This window comes from Pinus tabuliformis, chromosome 8 (genome assembly GCF_031772625.1).
Source record: "Pinus tabuliformis cultivar Carrire ecotype Pingquan chromosome 8, CPIR1, whole genome shotgun sequence".
In the NCBI taxonomy this organism is placed as follows: domain Eukaryota; kingdom Viridiplantae; phylum Streptophyta; class Pinopsida; order Pinales; family Pinaceae; genus Pinus; species Pinus tabuliformis.
Window position 1 is genome coordinate 2,051,503,160 of NC_142294.1, and position 24,366 is coordinate 2,051,527,525.

A 24,366-nucleotide genomic window follows, 5' to 3' on the forward strand; every position below is an offset into this window, starting at 1 on the left:
TAATCAGTTGACCTTGTTCTTTTAGGGGTTGGAACAACACCTTTAGGGAATTAGGAGCCCTTAGTTTATGGACATTTATGATTGGGATTGCAGTGCCCAAAAATGTCTATAACAATTGCCCCCTAAAGCATGAGGTCGTTAATCTTTTGATGTCCGGTGAAATGCTTTATCATGAGGATCCAAAGTTTTTTCGAGCTGGAAGGCGACCTGTAATAAGATACAATACAATACATTATCTTCATAATATTTTCATGATCTAGCTAAGGCGGGCATTCCCATGCTTAGCTTTATAAATTCATTTTCATGTACATAGGACAGACAATCGTCTGAGTGTAGACTGATGATTCTGGTAGAGCCATCATCCCTTAGATTGGATGATTATCTGTGTAACAATGATGTACATTTGATGTTTTTATTTTCCTGAATATATATCGCAGCCCGGATGGATGAAACTAGATCCGGGCTCTCCAATCTCACTCGATCTTCACTCAAAGTACAAGTCGATCCACGTGAGAGAGGTTCTGGAGTCGAACATGGAAAGACATCGCCTGATTACCAGCCAATGATGTAAGTTGTTAACAGGCGCGAGAGGAATCACCGATAATGATAATGAACCTCAAGGTACTGCAGTACAATTCACGTGGTGTGAATAAGGGACTTGGCATCAAAAACCACACAAAATATTTCGGTTGAATGCCATTGATGTAAACCTGTCGCCGGAAGTGAGAAACTTGCCATTGAGGCATGCAAGCTTCAAAGTACTGAAAGGGTTGTTCCTAGATCGACTTCTTGGATAATGAGTTGATGTCGACAAGAAGTGATCTGTCATAGGAGGGCCTTAGTGAATCCCACGTCAATGACATGGAACGGAGCAAATGATATAATGGAGGTGAAAATGATTTGGTGATATAAGGTTCAGGGTGGCAGTCATGAAAGAATGGAGCGAAAACGTATTATAGTGGGTGAGACACAGGTGAATTCTCTGAGTGACTTCTCTTGAACATATCAGCGACACTGACATGATGGATTGGTAGCATTAACCCCAAATGTGGATGGTGTGATGGAACCATGGTGATGTGACCGGTGAATGGAACAACCCAACCCGACTTGGATGTGGAGTGAAAGTGTCATGTTCAAGAGTGACTTGCTACCAACAAAGTTTCTTCAATTTTTCTTCCCAATTTTTCCCCAGCCATTGCTGACCAGTACCTCTTTATTTTTGTCAATTTTGAGGAGGATAACATATGCTTGTTCTATAATTTTCCCTTTGGGAAAACCCATCGCTATGTTTTAATGAGCCTAGCGATAGTGAAACTCGTTCTTGTCTGTTATGGACAAGTTTGTTGCTATTAGGTTTTAACAAGTTTAACGAAAAATATAACTCGGTCCTTTTCAATTTTAGAGAGTCTGAAAAGGGACGTAAACGAAACTCCAAAAATCCTTTTTCGTCATCTAATCCCTTAAGTCCAAAAAAGTATAAAATAATACAAAAGGGATGAATTTTCGGTAATTTTAACGAGGCGAACAAAACAAGCGCTCGATCATTTTGTGTAATAATCCCTCAAGTCCAAAAAGATTAAAATCTAAAGGAGGGATAACACTTCCAGTCACTTTAACGAGCTAGAGAGGCCAATGGCTCAACAATCTTTTCATATTTTACAAGTCAGTTGAAAAGAGCTTAAAGGAGACTCGTTTTTGAGGAACGAATGATAGATTCGAGTAGCAGCTGATTCCAGGTAAGGTTTGGAATTTTCCAATCATGGCAATGTCACAAGGATGGCTAACAAGATCACTCTTCGCAGCTGTTCCTCAAAAGGGGTAAACAATCAAGTGGAGGTGAATGATCGGCCAATACAGAGTGGAGGTGACGATGAGAACATGACTAAGGCTTCAAAGGTTGAAGTAATACATTCAAAATGGCTATTTACCGGAAATTGGTTCATTTTTTAATGAGCTTAAACGCTGGGGGAAACACTTGCTCATATCTTATGTTTATTTTTTAACGAGCTTGAATTCTGTGTTAAAACTGCTCAATATAACGGTCATTTCTTTACTTTACCATTAATAACTTTTTTCCTTCAAAGATTGTGCTACATGCTCAATTGCTTCATCAAACTAGTTAGAAATGAACAATACATGTTTGGAAAACGAGTTAAGACACTAATATTTTACTTGAATTACGTAAAAAGTAATTTAAAAGTGCTTTTACCCCTCATTTTACCATTTCATTTTAACTTTGGTTTGTTGGAGCATTGGAGGTGCTTTCCCCCTTGATTTTCACCAGTTGATTCTGAGAGATTCTGTAGACGATTTTGGCACCATCTGGACCAGGTAGGAGCTAAACCCGAGCTCTTTCATGTCATCCTTTCCATTTTGCATTCTGAGCCTGATTTCTAGTTTTTCTAAGCCTCTAGGGTTTGAAAAACTCGCTCTGGCTCCATCGCACCATTTCTATATCGAAAGGTGCATTGCATGTTTGCCTACCCACTGGATAGTTGGCATGCAACGCACCCAGAACACTGCTGGGGGTGTGATGGGCGCAAGGAGGGAAATTTGTGCACAGTTTTCAATGGAAATTTTTGCCTGTTTTTCACCAAATCAGGATCTAACTCTTCTCTTGTTTGTTTTCAGAGATCTATTGGAGCAAAATGCCTATTACATGGTGAGAATGTGAGCATGAAGAAGAGTACGTGCTTTCTTTACGTGATCCGGTTACGGTAAATGCACTGCGGAGCTATGGCTTGTTCGAGTTTTTTTGCATTTCTAGCATGAGGCAACAAATCAACTTGTTGCAGTATTTGCTCGATGCCTGGGACTCTACCAGCCAGGTGTTCCAGATTAGGGGCAAATCCATCCCCTTTACTGTCATGGACATCTATTTTTTGACCGGCTTATTGAGGCGGGGTGCCCCTATCTCATTATCAGGTTCGGCCCGTGGGGGTGAATCTGTGAGAGATTACATTCGCAGGTATTGCAGAGAGGGATCTCAGCCGAGTAAAGACGGCAATATCATCATCCAAGATGTTACTGACAGGTCCCTGAGGACCATTCTGTTCACCTTTGGTAGGATGGCTGGTAGTGTGGCTCTTCATGTGGCCAGCCGGTCTTATATGTAGTATGGCTTAGAATGCCTCGACCCGAAGGTTTTCAACTGGTGTGATGCAGTACTCTTTGTGATGAAAGAACAATTGACCAAGGTGAAAAACGGAAGATTGAAGAACTTTGGATATGGTTCTATTTTGAGCACCTTTGCCTTGGAAAAGATCCCGCTGATGCAGCCGTAGTATATTTCACTTGGTTTACCTCCACCAACTGAGCCACGGATGCAGAGATGGGTCGACCATATGTCTAGACATGCTGGTCAGTCTCAGGTTTCCTTTTCTGATACCTTCTTCGGGTGGTTCAATCGTCAGGAGATGGTTTTTTCCGAGTATCCACATGCTGGTATGGACTTCCGTGGTGACCCAGATTTGGTACTGTTGGCTGGCGAGCAGTGGGGTGCCATTGGTAAATTCTTTGACCATATTTATGTTTATCGTTTCTCTTTATAATGTACTTGTGCTTTATTCTGTCAAGACTAATCAGAACTCATGTGCTCATGTAGATGTTGGTCCCGTTCGGCCAGTAGTACAGCTAAGAGTGCCAGCTGCCGCTCCAGTAGGAGAGGCTGTCGGAAGGGTTATCCTTCATGACCTTGATGTGGCCGAGAATCTTTCAGCATTACAGGATCAGGTCGAGGGCCTCACTCTCGGTATTCCAGATGTGAGGACTGGCGAGCTGCCTCTGAGGTTGTAGCAACATACTACTGGCGTGCCAAGTCGATGGACTAGACTTTTACGCATGATTGCACAGGCAGTGACTTGTTATCACCAACATCATTAGACTAGGGTGCCCCCTAGCATTTTGAGTTTTGGGTCATTTGACCAATTTTGTCTTGGTTACAGAAAATTATGTGTAAACTATAAACAGTTATATATATATATATATATATATATATATATATATATATATCTGATTTTTGGAGTTTTATTTTGGTTAAGTTACATAATCCGAATGCAAATATTGATTAAATGCTTCTTTTTATAAATGTTGCAAATGTCTATCTAAAACATAATTTGCTAATGAGTCAGTTAATGTGTTTAATCTTCTGGAAATATGCTAATATTGAATAAAATCAAAATTCCTTTCCAAAATCTTGATCCTTAGGAACATGCGATAGATAGCTGGATTTCAGACGGAGTAGATACTAGTGAGTTGTAGTATGATGAGCTGTGAGTCTAGCCTGACCACAAGTCGATGTATGCCATGTGTGATGGAATCAGAGAGAAGTTCTATCAACGTACTATATTCAGCGATGTTATTCGTTGATCGACCAATACATACCCCTTTGAAACTTACTAACTCGCCGCTTGGATCAAAAATGGCCCAGGCTATAGAAGAGAGGTTCTGCGAACTATGACTTGCTCCGTCGACATATCCAACAAAAGATTCCAATAGGTTTGACATCTGTGACAAATGTAAAAAGTGGATTTACTTGACCAAAACGATTACCCTTATCAAAAATAGAAATGTAACAAAAGCATATGGATTACCACACTGAATCATGCATAGTAACGCTTAAGGTACAACCCGTTACAGGGTTGCGCCAGTGGAATTCCATTGTAATCCATTAACTCATAGGTTCCTTTTGCTAATACATGTTTAACAATATAGGGGCCCATCCATAAAGACTTGAATTTACCTGCTCCCAATTTATCGGATTCTTAGTCGTAAAGTAAGACCAAGTCACCTTCTGAGAAGACACGAGGTTTGACATTCTTGTCGAACTATGCCTTGACTCATTTCTTATGGGCTTCTTTAGCCAAAGTGGCATCACGACGGGTTTCATGCAATTGGATTAGTTCCAAGAAACGAGCCTCCTCTTTTGAAGTTCCAGGGAGAAGGTCGATTACGAGTTTGAGGGACGAGATTTCAGACTGAATTGGTAAGATTGCTTCTAGGACATACACCAGTTGGAAGGGTGTAAACCCGATTCCATTCCTTACTGATGTTCGGTATGCCCACAAGGTCGAGTACAGGATCAGGTGCCAAATCCTTTTGTGGACTCCAATCATCCTTTGCAGCATGTGCTTCTGGACTTTGTTGATTCCTTCAACTTGTCCATTGGCCTGCGGGTAGTATGGAGTAGAGCTGTCATGAGACAACCCTAATTTAGCAGCTAATTTGGCCATCATGTGATTGCGAAAATACGATCCATGATCTGTGACTATAGCCTATGGAACGCCGAATCTGGCGACTACATGATTGAAAAGGAAAAGGGCAGTTGTTTCACCAGTGTTATCTAATGTACGCATCGCCTCGGCCCATTTGGTAAAATAGTCCACTGCGACTATGATATACCCATGCCCCCCGGTTGAGGTGGGGTTACATGTCATGAAATCAATGCCCCATTTCGAAAATGGCCCAACAACAACTATTGGCTGCAGAGGTGTGGGTGGTCTTTTGGTTTTGCTATCGAAAATTTGACAGGCATGGAAACTTCTGACTGCAGTTATGCAATCTTTGAACATTCTTGGCCAGAAGTATCTTGCTCGTAAAATTTTTTGCGCCGTAGCGTAACCAGATTGATGCCCCCCACATGTGCCTGAATGGCAATCATTTAGGACTTTTTCAGCTTCCACATGGGTGAGGCACCTCCTCAGAACTGTATCGATGCCACGACGGTAAAGCATATCACCAACGATCATGTAGTCTTTTGATTCGTATCGAATACATTTTTGTTCGGAGCGGGAGGTATTAGGCCTATATTTTTGGGTTTGGAGATAGATGATTATATCTCCATACCATGGATTGCTTGAAGATATCATAAACAAAGATTCATCCATGATTGTTTCATCTGATGTTTCATCATTGGACGATGATGGGAGATCGCATAGTAATTCTGCGAAAACCAGGGCTTTCTTTGACTTGGATTTTACAAATTCCATATCAAACTCTTGTAGAATTGCTATCCATTTTGAATATTTGCCCCCCAGCGACTGTCACAACAATATATAAGTCATGGGGTTGCAATCTGACGGAATGGTAGTTTTTGGAAAGAGGACATAGTGTCGAAATCTCTGTATCGCTTGAACAGCTACGAGCGCCAGCTTTTCAACATAGGAATATTTTCTTTCTGTATCATTTAAGCTCCTACTTAAATAATATATAGGATGTTCAATTCTGTTGTCTTCTTGAACTAAAACCATTGGGATGGTTGTATCCGCTACACCCAGATACAGGTTAAAGTCTTCTTGATAATCAGGAGCATACATTAATGATGCTTTCATTAGGGATTATTTTAAAGCATCAAAGGAGGCTTGCAGAACTTGATCCCAGACGAAGGGCACTTCCTTTTTCAATAGACCTGTATAACCTTTAGCAAGTTCGGTGTAATTTGGAATGAACCTCCTCAGAAAGTTTGCTTTCCTTTGGAGTTTTTGAATCTGAAGCAAATTTGAAGATGGAGGCAAATTTATGATTGCCTGAACCTTACATGGGTTGAGACGAATCCTGTCTTTTAAGACTACAAAGCCAATTAAACGACCAAAACTGACAGAGAACACACATTTGTGTGGATTGAGTCATATTTTGTAGTGTCGGCAACGTCGAAATATCGCTCTCAAATGCTGCAGATGATCGGTCCGCTTTCGTGAATGAGCCGGAAGGTCGTCGAGATATGGTTGAACGATGTTTTTGATGTCATGGAAGGCATAATTCATTGCCCTCTGAAATGTTGCCCCTGCGTTCTTTAAACCAAAGGGTAATTTGCGATATGCGAATGTGCCCCACGGACAAATAAATGCAGTCTTTGACTGGTCCTGTGGGCGGATATTTATTTGAATATACCCAGAGAATCCATCCCTGAATGAAAAAATTTCGCATCTGGTGCATTCATCAATTATCTAGTCAATAAAGGGTGTAGGGTAGTTGTCTTTTGGACAAGCTTGATTTACATCCCTATAATCGACGCACACTCTAGTCGTTCCTTGTTTTTTCATAACAGGAACAATGTTTGATACCCAATTGGTTAGAGGAACCAGGTAAATGACACTAGCATGGAGAAGCTTTTCAACTTCTGCCTTGATGGTAGCGGCTTTCTTGGGGTGCACTTGCCGTAGCCGTTGTCGTACTAGTTTGACATCTGGATACATCTTGATTTCGTGTTCAATTATACTCGAGTCAATGCCTAGAATTTCATCATATGACCAAGCAAGGACATCTCTGAATTCGTGAAAAAGAGCGTTGTATATTTCTAGTACTGAAGGCGAACAACATTTGCCAACATAAATATTCTCTACAACATCTGTTTTGGTCGAGATATTTATGGTGATAGTCTCTTCAATGTTGGACATTTTTCGCTTGGAATCCACCGTGTTTACAGTATTTGATAGAAAATCAAAAACTGAAGGATGATGAAGGTCTTCATGACTATCTTCTTTACAATCCGGAAGATGGGAACGATGGTGGTAATCTTCCCATGGCACCCCTTTAATTACCATTGATTGAACAATTCCTTCGTCGGTGTAATGTACTTGCTACCAAGGATCTGAAGGGGTATCATATTCCTTAGACCTATCTATCCACACGCTTGATGAGCGTTGATTCGGGTCTTCCTCCCATGCCGAAAACATTGCTTGCTACAATATTTATATTGGGCTTGGAGGCAATATCTGCGTATGATCCATGTTTATATCGTTTTTCGAGATCTTTTGAATCGAAGATATCATATTGCAGGTTCCTACCATTGCTACTTCCGCCAAATTGATTAGAGACGGAAGGGAAAAAGTCCCCATTAATATAGGGTCTTTTAGTAGGCCTACTCTGATATTTTGAAGCGTATGAGGGCTTCCATGGATCATCGGAATGCTTCCCGTAACTTGGGAACTATTCGGGAGAAATGTTTTTTGGTTGGCGATCGTAATTCCTCCTTGAAAAGGAAATGCAATATTTCTAAAGTAGGTCGACACAACTACAGCCATAGCATATATCCATGGTCTTCCCAGTAGGATGTTGTAATTGAGGTTTCCGTCGATTACTTTGACATCTATTTCTACTGTTTTCCCTCCTAGTTCAACTTGCAAGTTACTTAGAATACCATATGGGGTATACTCCATCAAATGCTTTTAATGTTGTCAAAGATCACGACAAGGTTGGAGATCCTAAAGTTTTCCAGCAACTCATCGACATAATACATGTGGATGCCCCCTCATCAATAATTATTCAATGAACAGTTTTGTTGAGGGCTTTCACTTCAATGAGGAAAGCTATTTAAGCTGGTAACTGAGGATCGTATCTTTTATGATTAAAGGACACAAGATTAGAATCCTTTGGGTCTATCCCACCGATAGAAGATAATAAAGCTTACTTTTGGGATGGGCAATTTTCCAGTACCTCATGTGTCGACCTAGTGGATGGCGATTGGGCTAGATCTTCCATTATATTATAATGTTGTGTTGCTCTGGCATGAGGATTAAATGTCGACTTGTGTACTACTCCCCTTAGCGGTTTTATTGTTAGCTCTGGAGTGATGGGCGGCGCAACTTCTGTCAAAGTTGTTGTCGAACTACTAGGTTGATCTTTATCCTTGTTGTTTGACAGCTGTGGATTCCCGTAATCTTTGTTCCTTGCCGATATCAAAGCATCATTTTGCTGTTTCGAAACCGACAACATCAGTACTTGCGATAGGGAAGCATTTTCACCAGCAACCATATTTTTTCCTGGATTTGGAAACGGATCACTCAATACGGCCAAGGTTTTTGAATTCTTGAAGAATCTTTTAAGCTCAGCCTTATGTGGACAATCTCTTGTCCAATGATCCTCATCACATATTATACATGGATTTTTTGGTTTCCTATCTCTAGGAGGGTTTGTAGAATATTTTTTAGGTGATGATTCCTCCTGTTTCTTCTTCTTCCCTTTGTTTTTCTTCTTGTCTCCCGGTTGCTTGGTTTCTTTGCCTTTATCTGTCGAGACGACATTTACTTCCAAGGCAAGAAGTTCTTGTTTTGCATTTTGACTAGAAATCTTATGGGCCTTTTTAGATGTAGCCTTTGTCGATTTCGTGTCTGTCGTACCAACCACGCCATCGCTAGCATGAGAGTCATTGTTCGATTTAGGAGGAGGGGGGACAAAAAATTCTGGTCTGGGAGTGTCAGGGATTTTATTGTAGAGCGTGCCAGACTGAGTATAAATCAAGTCTAAATATTGCGCACGAGCAATAACTTGCTCTTCAGTGATGACTCCTCCTTTTACCACATCTTCTGTAATGGAAGGTAATAAAGACTTAATAAACCATTCAGCTAAAATCTGATCAAGAACATATGTTTTTACCATTCTACGACGATGTCGCCACTCATAAATATGATCGGATATGTGAGTGGCCATTGTTTGCTTGAAATTGGTACGAAGTTTTATTCCCGTTTTTTACCTTATTGGTAACTGAAAATGGGTTAAAAAGGTTGTGGCTAGGGTACTGAAGTTGTCAAAAGAAGCTCTGGGTAATGCAATATACCATTTTGCTGCTGGACTAGTTAACATCCTTTGGAAAAGGTGAAGCCTAATTGAATCACCATTTAGGGTATTTGATAAACACCACAGATGAAATGTCATCACATGATTCAATGGGTCTTCACCCAAATTTCCATTAAATTTAGGAATATCTTATGGGAGTTTATGTAGAATCGTTGGCCACCAAGGGGCATAAGCAATTGGATCGTTTGTTAACCTATTTAGATCCGGTAACTCCAAAGTTGCCCGAAGGGTAACTGTTGATTCAGGTTTGGTGAAGTATACCCATGATAATATGGGATTGCCTGAGCAGTTGGTCTCTACATACCAGCATAATGCATTTGATGTTGGTAACTTTGGTAAGGTTGATGGACATAACCATTGTAGAATGGTTGATTTTAACTGTTTTGAATATACGGTTGCCCACTATTTGCAAAGATTTGTTGCTCAGATCCTTGGTATACTTGTTAGAATTGCGGTTGTTGGTATTGCACCAGTGATGGTTGCGAAGCCATGTGTTTTTGTCCAATACTGATCGTTTGACCAAGATGAGGGGTAATTGTACCTGTTTGGGCCTGTGTTATTCCACTAGTTGGCGATTGTGGTTGAGTTGCAGGGACAAGAGGCTGTTGCATTACAGCCTAAGAAACCTGGCATACAACAGGCAGTGCTTGTACTTGTGACACCGTCACAATAACCGACGTAGTTGGTATATTTGACATAGGTAAACATTGTTGCATTGAATACACAACTCTTGGTTGTTGAGGCAGTATCGGCACCCAACCACTAGATGTAATTCCAGCATAACTTGAATTTTGTTGTGAACTCCCATATGGTTGTCCTCCCGGAGGATACAATGAAAGGGTATATTGCCCCCCATACGGCGGTAATCCAGTACTTAAAGGAATTGTTTTCCCCTCAGGACCGGACTGCCAAAATTGACACCCTGAAGGATCAATTTGCTGAGACTCAACATAAGAGTTTCCAAATACTATTCTAGATGAACAAACAGGAACAGACCATATTGTCAAAATAGCCCCTAAGTGGGCCCGTCTAGCGATTGAGAGCTAGTTGGGACAGATGGTATGTCGGTGAACATTGTTGGAGTGATAGTAGGAACTTCTGCTATCGCTGTGTCGGATGACACAGTCCTAGCTGTCGACGGTTGTTTAGACATTTCTACTCTATCCAAAAGGTTGCCTAGCGATTCTACAGGAGCTTCCAATGGCGGTAGACTAATTTCTAATGAAGAAGGATATAGAGTGATCCCGACTCCAAATCGCGATGGAGGATCCTCCACAATCTCTTCTATAGCAATCAGACCAGGTGGAAGAGGTAGACCGTCAGGTCTGTAAAATATTTCTGGTGCCGAAGAAGGTATAGAATCTGCAGCAACAAATGTTTGGAGAATAACACCTTTTGAATCAGCTGTAGATGGAGCTGGCTCAGTAACACAAGTGTTTACCTTCACACTAGGATCAATTCTACTGTCCTTTGGTGGCTGCTGAACTTCTTCTGTAAAGGCAGGGATACCAGAAATGTTTGGAGTAACTGGAGTCTCCGATGGTGTTGGAACACTTGTTCTAACTTTACCAGGGGATTTGGAACCAGTTAAACGAGTTCGCTTTGTTCGTAACAGTTTCGACTCTAGAGACAAACACGGTTGACTCGTAAGCCTCTGCGAACGACAGGGTTTCAATTGAATTTCTTCCACGATTGCGGATTACTCGATCAACTAAAAATCAAGGGGAAGTATGTTTCCGAATTAGATGAATTTTAGATTCTTTGACACAACTTGTTTTTTCAATTTTTAAGAATCGAGAAAAAACAAAAGATGACTCTAGTCACCTTTGATTTTTAATGAGCATGAAGTGAGAAGTGCTTAGATGGACCTTTTCCGTTAACGAGTCTGAAAAGGAACGAAAGGGACTGCTCTGAAAATCTAGACAGAGGGATTACCAAACCAATCGCAAAACTGCAGAATACTTTTTGCAGTACAGCAGTGAATCTTCGTGAATGATGTGTTCAATGCATTGTGATCAATAGGGTGGCAGACATGGCTTCCTATGGATAAAGGATTAAGCCTATTGTGGTCTCCCAAAATATACTCGATGGTATGTGGGATCACAACTCCGTATTGGCACTTATCATTTCAAAGTGGAGGAATCACCCAACCAACAGTGAAAACAATAGTTACCAGGCTTTACGACGCCGGAATACGTCTCTAGCCTAGACTTCTAAATGTTGTGCGTTAGGTTCCAAAGCGTTTTTAGATTCATTAAATTTATTTTATAGTTGATCTTGCTTAAGAAATTTTCCTTTTAGGTTCACTGTGTGATGTATATGTACAATTCCTAAAATGCAATCTAAGATGATAAATAGTCATTTAATCTTCTTTTTGCAATGAAAATCCTAGCTACTAAGGAAAGAGAGATGGCCTTCTTTCAACAAAGAGCAGAGAGCACACAATATATGCATTGTCCTAAATCAAACCAACAAACAGTCTAAATGCAAATGCACATGCATGTATTTGTTTTCAGCCTTCTTAATGCGCAAATGATAAAAAGAAAGCTAAGCACAAATCTGAATTATTTTTCAAAGAGACAATTACTAATCAAGTTTCTTTTCAAAACAAAATGAGGAAAATGACGACACTTTATTATTTTGAATTGAAAACTTGCTTTCAACACTTGAAAAACTACTAATTCAAATCAAATACAAGAGTAACAGTGTAATCGACTATCAAGAACAATCAGATTCTCTTCTATGACTGAAAACGACACTTGCGACACTTTCAAATCAAGAAACGACAGTACAATTACGCTACTTCTTTGTAAAGGAGAACAGAAAATGACTCAAAAATACATAAAAACAGTTACAGTTCTTTGCACAATGGATGCGAAATAAAAACAAGGAAAGGGGCTTCAACAGAGTTGTACTGACTACAGGCAGCAAAACTCCTAAATAGAGCTGAAAAGAGTGAACACAGAAACCAAAATTTAGGAACAAGGCCTTGTCTGATTAGCACACCTGTAACACAGTGAAATTGAAATGCAACACACCTACTACACTCGAGAAGTGCGATGCATTTGAAGTTCACAGAACAGATAGTGCACTAGACCAGGGACGAGACTTTGATTGGATTCTGGGTCATAGTTTGGAGTTCAGTTCAGGGATTTAGGCCGACCAAGTGGTAATCAATAAATCAATCACAGGGGTAGATCTAAGGAGGTTACTAGAGCCACCACGAGGGCAGTTAGAGAGATTGTAAATCAATCATTTAATTCATAAACAAAACCTGGAGATAGACTGAAGCAGCGTTGATCTACTTTGCACTTGCATAGCAAATGCAATTCGAAGGCTAGCTAGCTTGACTTCAGGCTCCATCTGTATGTTTATAAGGTAAACAAATGTAGATGAACAAAAAATATATTCGCTCCCCAGTGGAGTTGCCATTTTGTTATCAGGAAAACTAGTGTCTATATAGAGCTGCTAGTCCCACTAAGGCTGGTAGCTACCTTAGAAACAAACACACTAAAAACTACTTTCGTTTTCCTTTATGAGAAATAGATGAGAGAAGAATAAGGAGACCAACCTCTGTCTTGTGCTTGGTTCCTTGCTCGTTTCCTCTCTCTTCTGACAGGTCTTTGCCACTCGCTTCCCTGTCTACCCAGCTTCAAAGAGTACCTGTAGAATCAAAGTAGCATAACACTATCCAAGAACATAGATGTATTATCATAAACAATACAGGACCAGATGCATATTGACCACACAAATGCATAAACCATCAATCATACAAGAATGTGGAGGAAAACTTGAATAGCATTATTGATAATCAAGAAAGAGCAAAGAGGATTACAACCAATTGTTCTGACCCAACATCATCCTCTCAACAAGAAAGCCCTCCTTCACCTCATGAAAAGCTTAGATCACCCAACACTATGATATTGCACCAAGAAACCAACAACACTTCCTTACAAGATTCAAAATTCCAGCCTCTGGATCTCTGTGATGAGGGATCCATAGACAGATGTCTGCAAGGGAGGTGAGTCAGAATTTGAGATTTTATTAGTGTCTTCTCTCTGATAGTTTTTTATTCCACTTGGAGATTGATGATCTCTTACTCATCGCTGGTTGAATGCAGAGAGGCAAGTGTCATAGGAGAATTTTCTGGAAGATTCCATGCTCCTCCACCTTGCGAATTCACCCTGCCATTTGTCCATTCTCGCCCATCGCACCCCATATAAGGGTTTTTCAACATGCATCGCAACTACTGTGTGTATTCAGGTGGGATGCAACGCACTTTGACTATGGAGCAGGTGAAATGGTCCAGTTTTGACCAGTTCTGAGTAGTTTTTCATGGAGAACTTCTGGGAGATGTTGTAATCAGTTGACCTTGTTCTTTTAGGGGTTGGAACAACCCCTTTAGGGACTTAGGAGCCCTTAGTTTATGGATAATTATGATTTGGATTTCAGTGCCCAAAAATGTCTATAACAGGAGCCAAGGCCAACTCTTTGATGCCCTATGGATCCCTCCGTGCCTTAAAGCTAGTCCTACAGGCCTCACTAGTCGCACATCTACAAATACCATAGAGCACATCATTAGGACATATGCATGAAAAAATATAAAAAACATCATAAAAGATAAAGTACAAAAGTAGTGTGATTAAGTGTTTTACCACCATTGTCCCACTGCTTGCCAGTGGGCAGCTGCATGTGGGGGTCTCCATGAAAGTCCATACTAGCATATGGCCAGTCCTCGATGAAGATCATTTGGTGATCCAGCCACTCACGAAATAGTGTTCCCCATGACACTTCCCATCCACCACCTCCTCGTGGCATAACATGCGCACACCGTGTGATCTTGGTCTCCCACAGTTTGGGCCTGTCCAAGTCCATATCCTATAACTCTAGCCCCGACACCCTCTCCAGCATGAGCGTGATCAATATATACCCATAGACGAATTGTTTCGTCTCCCCACGATGACAGATGGTAAGTTGTTTCTTCATGTTGGCTATCACTGTTTCCACCTAGTTGAACATGGTCGGGTTGAGGCATTCAAGAGCCAACTGGAGTTGGGTCTTTTTTGCCTCATGTTGGGCTTGGGAGACCACTTCCCTCATCACCATGAATAGAACTGAACGAAGAACCAAGTCTTCCACTGTTGGAATTTCCACCTTCCCACTTTTTGATCTTCATGCTTGTGGGCACACTTGTGCTATTAACATATCTAATGATTCACCCACAACTCGTTGGCCCTCTAGAATCAGTCTCTCGCTATGACGAGATAATCTGGTCAGGAAATATATGTCTGTAGCATAGAAATCAATGTCTCTCCCATGGATAATGAATTTTCTGTCTATTGGGTTCTAGGTGTTAGAGCCTAGATTTACCTTAGGCTGAAAAGGAAGGATCCAGGACCAACATCAAACCACGCTCAGCCTCGTAGGTAGCCCTACGAGGACAGGAGAGGGCTCTCTCTGGGTCAATCTCAACAAAAGATGATCGATTAGGGCTTGAGATGACTAAAATATCTTCTGATGTTAGGCTAGGTTTGAAGTGCAAGGATTTGATTTGATTTTTTGAGGGTTTTGTTGGAATCCAGGGAAAGGCAATTTTGGGTCCGGGGATGAAGGCCAGTTTTGCAGAGTTCTGATTGGTGCAAGAAAGGGAATCATTTTGATGCTTTAATTTGTAAAGGTGGAGGGCTCAGACTGATGAGAAGCTGAAGAGGGCGTGAGTGTATCAAGAATCCTCCTCAAATTGAAGAAAACATTGAGAATTAAACAAAACTAATAGGCAGAGCACATCAATCTAATGAATTTTACCTTTGTCACTCATTGGTTTAATTTCAGAAGCAAAAGAGAAAGGAAATGGTGCACATAAATATCATTGAACTTACATATTACATAGAGAAGAACACCAGGAAAACACAGAGCCACAGGAATCCCAAAGAGTGCTGCAAAACCCTGGTCTTTCCTTTGCCAAAAATGCAAAAATCAGATGTACAATGGAATGTCAAGCAATCCCAAGTGTCCAACCCTGAAAATGACTGATAAATTACATGATATAGATGATATTAACTACTTCCCATGCCTCTAGGGGTCAATCTCATCATTCTAGGAGCTGTTTCAACCATATGTAAACAAGGAACTGAAAAATAGGCAATGAAACAACTTGCCTCTATATGTTAGGAAACTGATTCATTCACTCACATTTCACCTTTTCGTGAATGAATCTACTAAGACAAGTAAAAATGAGCCAAAATTGCATCATGGTCATGAAATTACATCAAGTTAGATCAAGAGTAACATCAAAAAGTAAAACTAGTCAAAATTGGCCGAAATTCTGAGCTGAAAAGTGAAAAATAGGGCAAAATTCTCTATGCATTGTGCCCAAAACCTGTATGTGTAGCACAACTTTGAGGCTGATTTTGAGGCCCTTCCCGAAGTCAAAATTGAGCTCATGATAGCTCGTTGGAAAGACCTGCCTGTCTAATTTCAAACCCAAGTGGAATTTCTAGATTTTCATGTCATTTTCCCTCCAAAAGTTCAATCTCCCAAGACTGCTTCTTGTGGGTGCAAAAGGTGGTAGAGAGGTCATTTTTTGTGTGTTTTTGACCCTTTAGGTAACCCAGAACTTAATGAAATCGTTAGGTAATTCATGATAATGCATAAATTTTGATAAAAAATCCAAAAATATATAGTTTTCCTACAGAGGATCTCCCAATTATAAGCGCACACCAAGTGGCGCTATGCGTTGGGCAAGAAAATCTGTTTTGAAGCCAAAAAATTCAAAATTGACAAACGTTTCTCCCAATTTGTTGAAATTTGGACTGAAGATCCATCATTGAGTATCATGCTCAGCCAAAGAAGCCTCGACCAATATTCAGAACCTATCTTGCCTTTTGCGTCATTTTATTGCTCTCCTTAGTCTTGCCTTCAGGATTTTGATCCTCGCTTTGCAAACATGATTTCGTGCCCAATAATGATTTTTCATGTGCCTGAGCATGTCCTTGTCTTTGTTTTCCTTCGCCAATAGCTTCTCAAGATGAATATTGACCCTCTCAAGCTAAGTCTCTCGATCAACCTCTATCTCCTGCTCCAATGAAGTGAACTCTATCATCCTCCTTTGGGTAGCTTGGTGGTTTTGCCGAATGTTTTGTAACTCCATGACTGTATGTTGATCCTCTAGTTGTTTGTTTCGCTGCTCCAAATATTTTATGACCCCTTGAGCTCTCTGCAACTTGTTGATCAATGCATCTATCTCGGCTTTCTACTCCTGAATGTGTTATAGCTCCAAATTTCACTCTTATGGTTTTTGATGCTGCACTCATGGCCTAGGGCAACCCCTCCTTCCAGACCTGGTCCTAAAATTTAAAAATCAGTGTTTTATCCCTTATACACGACATTGCCCTGAGTTAAACGTGTGTATACGTGGGTCTGTGTATACCCAACCCATGTATATGTATTAAAACACTTCAAAAATATATAAAACTCCTTATTTTTGGGCGGGGATCGCGGGTTTTACCTGCTGATCACCTGTTAGTTCCCGTGGCCCAACTATTCCCAACCAACTCCCAACTAAAAAACTACTTTGGGAGAGGTATAAAAAGACCTTAATGGGAAGGCCTAAGGGAGGAGAGAAGAGAGAGAAAGGTTATTATGCTGAGATTTTTCCCCTGACCAGGTCTGAAGTCCCTTGTGCCTTCTGCACTTCCCCCATTTGTACAGGAAACCCTTGTTTCCTTGTGTGTTGATGCTCATCCACCATTTATGACATCATGGAGTAAGGCATGGAAGGAGTTTGTTAAAGGCTTGAGGCTGGAATGGATCCGGAAGGAAGCTTTGCTTGGAGCCTGCTAAAGGTGACTCAGGTGAAATTATTCCTTTTTATGTACTTTATTTGTCTATAATAAAAGAAACACATGTCTTGGTTCCTGATATGAATCTTCTTTACGTTTATGATATTCATGTTTAGAATTCATATGTAAATGGTTGTTTGGATTTCATAACTAACTACCTTTATTTATAACATGAAGATGGTTTCTTTATAAGGTTTTTTCCATATACTGTTGTGTTCTTTGGAATTGGTTGTTTTGCAGGACAAAAGAGAAGGGAAATCCAAGAAGGGTTTGGACCCTAAGGGCCTTCTCAAACATAGGACCTAAGGTACGTCCCCTTTACAATAGAATTTGCTTATAATAGCATAATGGCTGTGTGAATTTGTATTTCTTTGAGTAGATAACTTTCAGTTTGCTAGGGTTTCAACCCAAAAATCCCTAGGGGAACATTCCCCTCCAACAGAATTGGCGACTCCACTGGGGACAACACTCTTGTTGTTCCTAGTTTGGGTGTTTTCAAGCCAATCAGGGCTCAGCTGCCTGTTTTCTTGCTGTTGATGTCTGGTCTATTTTTGAACTTCAAGTTTTGCCAATTTATTCAGTTTGTTTTTTATTTTTCTTGAAACCTTTTATATATGATGTTTTTCTTAGTTACAGAGGCGTATCTACGCATGTTTCTTTAAGTCAACCCGCGTATACATAGGTTTCATTAGTTACAGTCGCGTATACACGCAATCTGTACATAAGTACAGTCGCATATATCTTGTAATTTTCAAGATTTGCAAATCTTTTTACCTCTGAAGATTTGTCTGATAGTTTGAGTCAGTCTTAAACAGTCACCTTCCAGTATCAGGTTTTGTTTTTACAGCGAACGTCTTGTTCCGAATTCTCTATGATTATAAGGAGTATTGGTCTTGTTTTTTTTGTTGCAAGCGTCATATTTTCTTGTTCAAGCACGCAAGATTTCTTGTTTCGAATATAGGCTGCTCTGATTCATCAGGGTAGGGAGATTGTTCTCAATCTTTGTGTCAAATCTTGCTTTTGGTGGTTTCTTGTTTGCTTGACAAAACTGCTTTTGTGACCATCCGCTTCTTTGTTTCATGAAAGTTGTTGATTGACACTTTCTTGAAATTTGCCTTTTTGATCTTTTTGGTTATTGTTGCCAAAGCTTTCATTGCTACTTTTGATTGTTAAGAGCATCCTTAAACACATCTGTTTTTGTTTAGTTTTCATGAATTGTGTGGTGTCAATTTGCAAAAGTGTTTGTTGCCTATTCTTCAATCACAAGTTTTAGTGTTGTTGAGAGAATTTTTGAAAAGACTTTTTTGTTGTTACGTTTGAAGAAAATCTTTTTGAAAAACTTAGTTTTTCTTTCTTGAACTTGGTTTTCATTTGGTTTCCTTTTAGTGAATGAAAGTGCTTTATGTTTGTCTTAGAACTTGTTTTTAGTGTTTAGACGAAATGAATGGTAGCATCTCATATTCCATCTAGACAGTTTAAGTGGCAAGATAAAGATTGATAAGCAAGCAACTTTCATTTTTTTTTTTAGAGTAGTTTTGAATCTTGCATCGGCATATATTTGTTGCATTAGGATAGATTTGCATAACTTTTTAGGCATACATAGATTTGTTAAATTTTGTGAGTGTGAAGCGTGAATTAACGAAAAGAAAAGAAAAATTTGTTTTATTAGAAGTTCCTCTGAACCCTATAGAAATTGCTCTTCATCGAAAAACGAAAAAAAGTGCATGTGCATGTAGTCAGGTTTTTATTAATTTCTTTTGCGTAAAAAAACACCACTAGTTTCACTTCCGTTACCCTGTGACTTAAAGAACAACCTATTTTAAAATCAAGCGCTCACTAAAATTCACTAAAACTTTTTGTTTAAGTCAATGACACCAACAAGTTTAGGATTTTAGGGTCTTGGATTAGGTGAGTGGAGAGTTAACTCTCCAAGGCCATATAAACGTCAAACATAGGAGTCTGAATAGCAAGAGAATTCTAATAGAATTAGGAAGACCAGGAAAGCTTTGGATCTAGGAGTTAAGCACGAGGGTCTATGAAGACAGGGAAGAGAGATAGCCCCTCTCCTACTTGTCCGAACTTACCTCACGACTGTTCCGCTTGGCTTCTGCGACGAGTTGGTATCCATAGTTGCTACTCCTAGGGATCTACACAGGTGGCTGCGGAGGGGAATTCCATGGCACCTGAGGTTGACGTTGCATCACTCTCGATAGTACTACTGGAGGACACCCTTGTGAAGCTTGGGGGCTTGCACCGGCGCAGGCTGTTGTTAGGAGGTCAGCGTAACTTCCTCTAATACCTTCGCTGATAGGACTAGGCCCTCATCATCCCAGACTATATTTGGAAGGCCCGTTAATTCACTTTTTTGTATTTTGGTGTCTGGTCCTAATCACTTGGAGCGGAAATACTTGGAAGTTGTTTGACTGGTTGTTATCTTTAGGGACTTTATAGCGTGTGCTTTGTGCTCTTAGTTGGCCTAGCTTTCAATTTTTTGAGTCTTTAGTTAGATCATAACAAAAAATTCAAAGTGGCTGACCGATGTCCCAGACGGTCTCGAAGACTTCGTGGTCTTTCACCACCAAGTTTAGAGCCTTCTCCTAGAAGGCACAAAGGTAATACTACTAGTGGGTTTCGTCCCATGGAAGTTGACGCATCAGGGATTGATCCTCCTCTCGGGGGCATTAGTGTTCAAGCAAGGCCTGGCACTTCCGAACATGTGAGGGACACTCCAGTCCCTTCTCGAGTTCTCTTTCAAACAGAGAATAACATAGAGGTAGAAGAACTCTTGGAGTCATTAGCGGCTCTGAATTCTCCACTACCATCTAGTCATCTAGACGTATTACAATACGTTGGGACTCCGACGCATAGACCGTCAAGTCCAGGTTACGCTACGTGCTTACCATCGATGACCACTACTGGAAACATGGCTTCTACAAGTGCTACGACTACGCAAACTCCAACATCGGTGCAAGGGGGAGGAACGATTTTCATCTCCTCTGGTCCCTTGTTTGGATCTTTTGCTAGCACATATTTAGTTCGAGTGGAAATGCCCAAACCAATGCTTTTGGTACTCGATTCTTCCCATTTGGCACCCACTCACAGGGTATTTCATCGATTCCGTTTAGTTCTGATACGTCCATGATGGGCGGATTGGGTTCATTCCAGGGTTTTCCTTTCGGAAGTGGTCATATACCACATTCCAACCCGACAATAGGATCCATGCCTTTTTATTCTATAGGACAAAGCAGCAATCCTTTCCAAGGTTGGACTAACCCTGGGGTTAGTGGCACAGGAACAGGGAATCTGTCTTTCGGCCAACAAGGGAATAGGCCGTACTCCACAGTTAGTTCGTTCCAAAGTATTCCTCCCTTAGCTTCAGCTTGGAATCCGTATTAGGGGTTATCAACTCCTTATAATCCTTTAGGAGGAAACTTTGCTGGTTATGGAGGTTTTGCGGCTAGAGTTGGTCAGACTCCAAATTTTACTGGATCGCAAGGCTTTCCTTTTGGTTCAGCCGGTTCTACTGGTTACTTCAGGCAGCCTAGTGCCTTCCAAAACCTAGGAAAATCTTTTCAGAACTTTGGGAGTTCCGCCAGTCTGGGTGGAATCCCCAAGGTCCTCCTAGGCTTCCGTTTCTGGCAACGTTGAGCTTGCCTGATCTCACTAAGTTAACAAACAATCCAATCAAGTACAATCTGGCCTGGCCTCCGGTCCCAACCAAACTCACTTCAAACATTCCAAAATTTGAAGGGAAGAGTGGTGAAGACCCAGGTGACCATGTAACCACATTCCATTTGTGGTGCTCTTCTAACTCCCTAATGAATGACTCGATTAGGTTGAGGCTTTTTCAGCACACCTTGACTGGTAATGTGGCCAAATGGTATATGGAGTTGCCAGGGGGCAGCTTTACATCTTTCACTGACTTCGCCAATATTTTCTTAAATCATTTCCAGTTACCTGTCCGTTATGATGCCGGAACTGAACTTGTGGCCACTTTTCGTCAGGATAAGGAAACTCACATTTCTAACCATATTCAGGAATGGAGATGGAGAAAGAGGTTCATTAAAGCCAAAATCCCTCTGAAGTACCATCTCGAATCGTTTTTCAAATCTTTACAACCTGATATGTCTAAGGTTGTCTCCATGTCTGGAGTCTATTCTGAGGAGCAAGCCATTTTTAGGGCCCATCAATTAGAATTGATCTACTCTCATTCTGGGATCCTACAAAAATACTTGCCATATGCTCCTGGGTCTAAGGTTGACATATCTAAGTCAAAGCCAGGTCCCCACACAGATGGTATCTTTGGGTCGGTAGACACAACTACAGTGAACTTGTTGAACCAATTGCAGTAGTTGTCCTTACAAACTGCTTTAACAACCAAGTCACATCGTCTAATCCCCCAGCTTCCCAAACTTCTTCAATTAATGCCGTCCAATCTGATAACCCCAAAGGAAATCAAAATTCCAATGGGAAAAAGAAAGGATGAGGTAAGAAAAAGAACTAGGATGGGAAGCCTCATGCAAATAAATCCGACAACAATGCTGGTGGTGATAGAAATGAGTCTAGAATGAAAGTCAAGTTTCCATGCAAGTTGTGCAGTGGAGACCATTGAACTCATCTCTGCCCTAAGATTGAAGATGCTCAGCGCTTGTTAGGATAGCAAGGGACTTCTAGCTCTCAGGTTGTGTTAACCAACCCTTTTCCCCAAGGGCAGCAACTTCTTGCTGGCGCAAGTTCAAATCCTGGTACCTCCGCAGGTGACAACCAGGAAGGGGAAAAATCATCGAATGTTTTCATGATGGGTTCTGACATTCATGTGACTACTTGGCCACGTGATTATCGTGAAGCCGAAACTTCCAAGGACAAGACTACTCCCAAAAATATCGACCTTCATATTGAGCGACCCCCTGTTGAGACTATACCACGGATACCGAAAGGTTCCGCTAAACGCGCGACTATTAATCCTAATGCTAGGGCCACCCAAAACTACCCCATTGTTGAGGATCTCGCTCAGAGTCTGTGTGCTATGTCCGCTTTAGAGGTTCTCCAGTCATGTCTGGCTCAATGAATTTCTTTACTTTCCGTGATTGGGGCAGTCGATCCAACTAATTCTTTACTGTTCAATTTTGACATGTTAAATGTCAAAAAGCGACTCCCTCAACATATGGCTTTCCAAATAAAGTCTACATAATAGAAAATCAACATTTTCTGTACCGTTATCGATGAAGGAGCTTCCATGTGCGTCATGTCAATGTCATGTTGGAAGGCTATTGGATCACCTTCGGCCGTTCCTTCACCTACCATGTTGACTGCATTTGATGGTCATTGTCATAAGCTGCGTGGGATTAACCCGGCCTTTCCTATATGTGTTGGGGGGAAGGTCGTCAATATTGAAGTAGAAGTCATAGATGCTAACCTAGAATATAATCTCCTCTTAGGAAGGAACTAGGTATACGAAATGGATGCCATTGTTTTGACTCTGTTTCGTGTCATTTGCTTTCCTCATGAGGGGAAAATCGTTAAGGTTGATCAATTGGATAATTGTCCAGTCAATCCTCAAGCAAGCTCTGACTCTATTGTTCCCTTAGTGGATAACCCTCATCTGCCTACTGAAAATTTAGGAGTAGGGATGTATTCCTCATTGATGGGTACCTTTGATCTTCCCTCTCCTTTCGCTAAAATCAATGCCATTTCATCATCTAAGGAGTCTCCTCGAGAAGAGTTCTTTCGAACTCGTTATTTTTTAGACCCTTGGACCTTGCCTTCACCTACGACCACATTAGTTGAAGGACAAGTAAATGGAATGGCATTCCCTATATCTTCTGCTGAACTTAGATATCAGTCTATCGTAGACTCTGCAGACAACCACTCTGCTCCTTTTTCCGAAGAGGAGTTAGATGGTGATGTGGCCTCGGCTTGGAGCTTTGATTCCACCTCTACCTTGGACTGCTTAGATTCGATTTTACCTTCTGAAGAAGCAATCCTCGAAGCAATGATGGGTATAGATCGACCTTGGGAAGACTTAGACCATCGTTCATACTTTCTTCCTCCCTTGCAGGAAGTAGAATCTAGATTCTTTGAGCTCTATACTAGTGATGTTTGTACGGTGTCAAATCCTTCGGCTCCAGCACACGTTCGTGCTGAAGGTAATATGTCAATGATTTCAAAAAAGATACCTATAAACATCTCTAGGGACCCTAACGTGATTGAGAATCTCTTCATTGGAATTGAATGTTCCCCTGAATAAATTCAAATTTACACCGACCTGTTCAAGGAATTTCGAGATGTATTTGCTTGGTCTTATGAGGAAATGCCTGGCATTGATCCTTATATAGTTCAACATGAGATCAAGACATATGAGAACGCCAAATTGGTTCGTCAAAGGCTTCGACCGATTAACCCTAGGAAAGTGGCAGCTATCAAAGTTGAAGTTGAGAAGCTGCTAAAGGCGGGGTTTATATACCCTGTTCCTCTTACTGATTGGGTTTCTAATCTAGTCGCTGTAGATAAAAAGCAAGGAACAATCTGAGAATGCATCGATTTTAGGGACCTAAACAAGGCTTGTCCGAAAGATAATTACCCCAAGCCATTCATTGATGAAATTATCGACGAGTGTGCGGGCAATGAGATTTTTTCCTTCATGAATGGTTTTTCTGGTTATAATCAAATTTCTATCTATCGTGAAGATCAACATAAGATAGCCTTTATATGTCCCTAGGGTACCTTTGCATATAGAAAGATGCCTTTTGGTCTTAAAAATGCTGGAGCCACTTTACAGCGGGCCATGTCATATGCTTTCCACGACATCAAACATGTCATCGAAGCATACTTGGATGATCTCATTGCTCGTTCTCGAAAGAGATCTGATCACCCTAGTCATCTTCGATTGGTTTTTCGAGCGATGTCATTTTTATAAAATCTGGCTGAATCCCAACAAGTGTGTTTTTGCAGT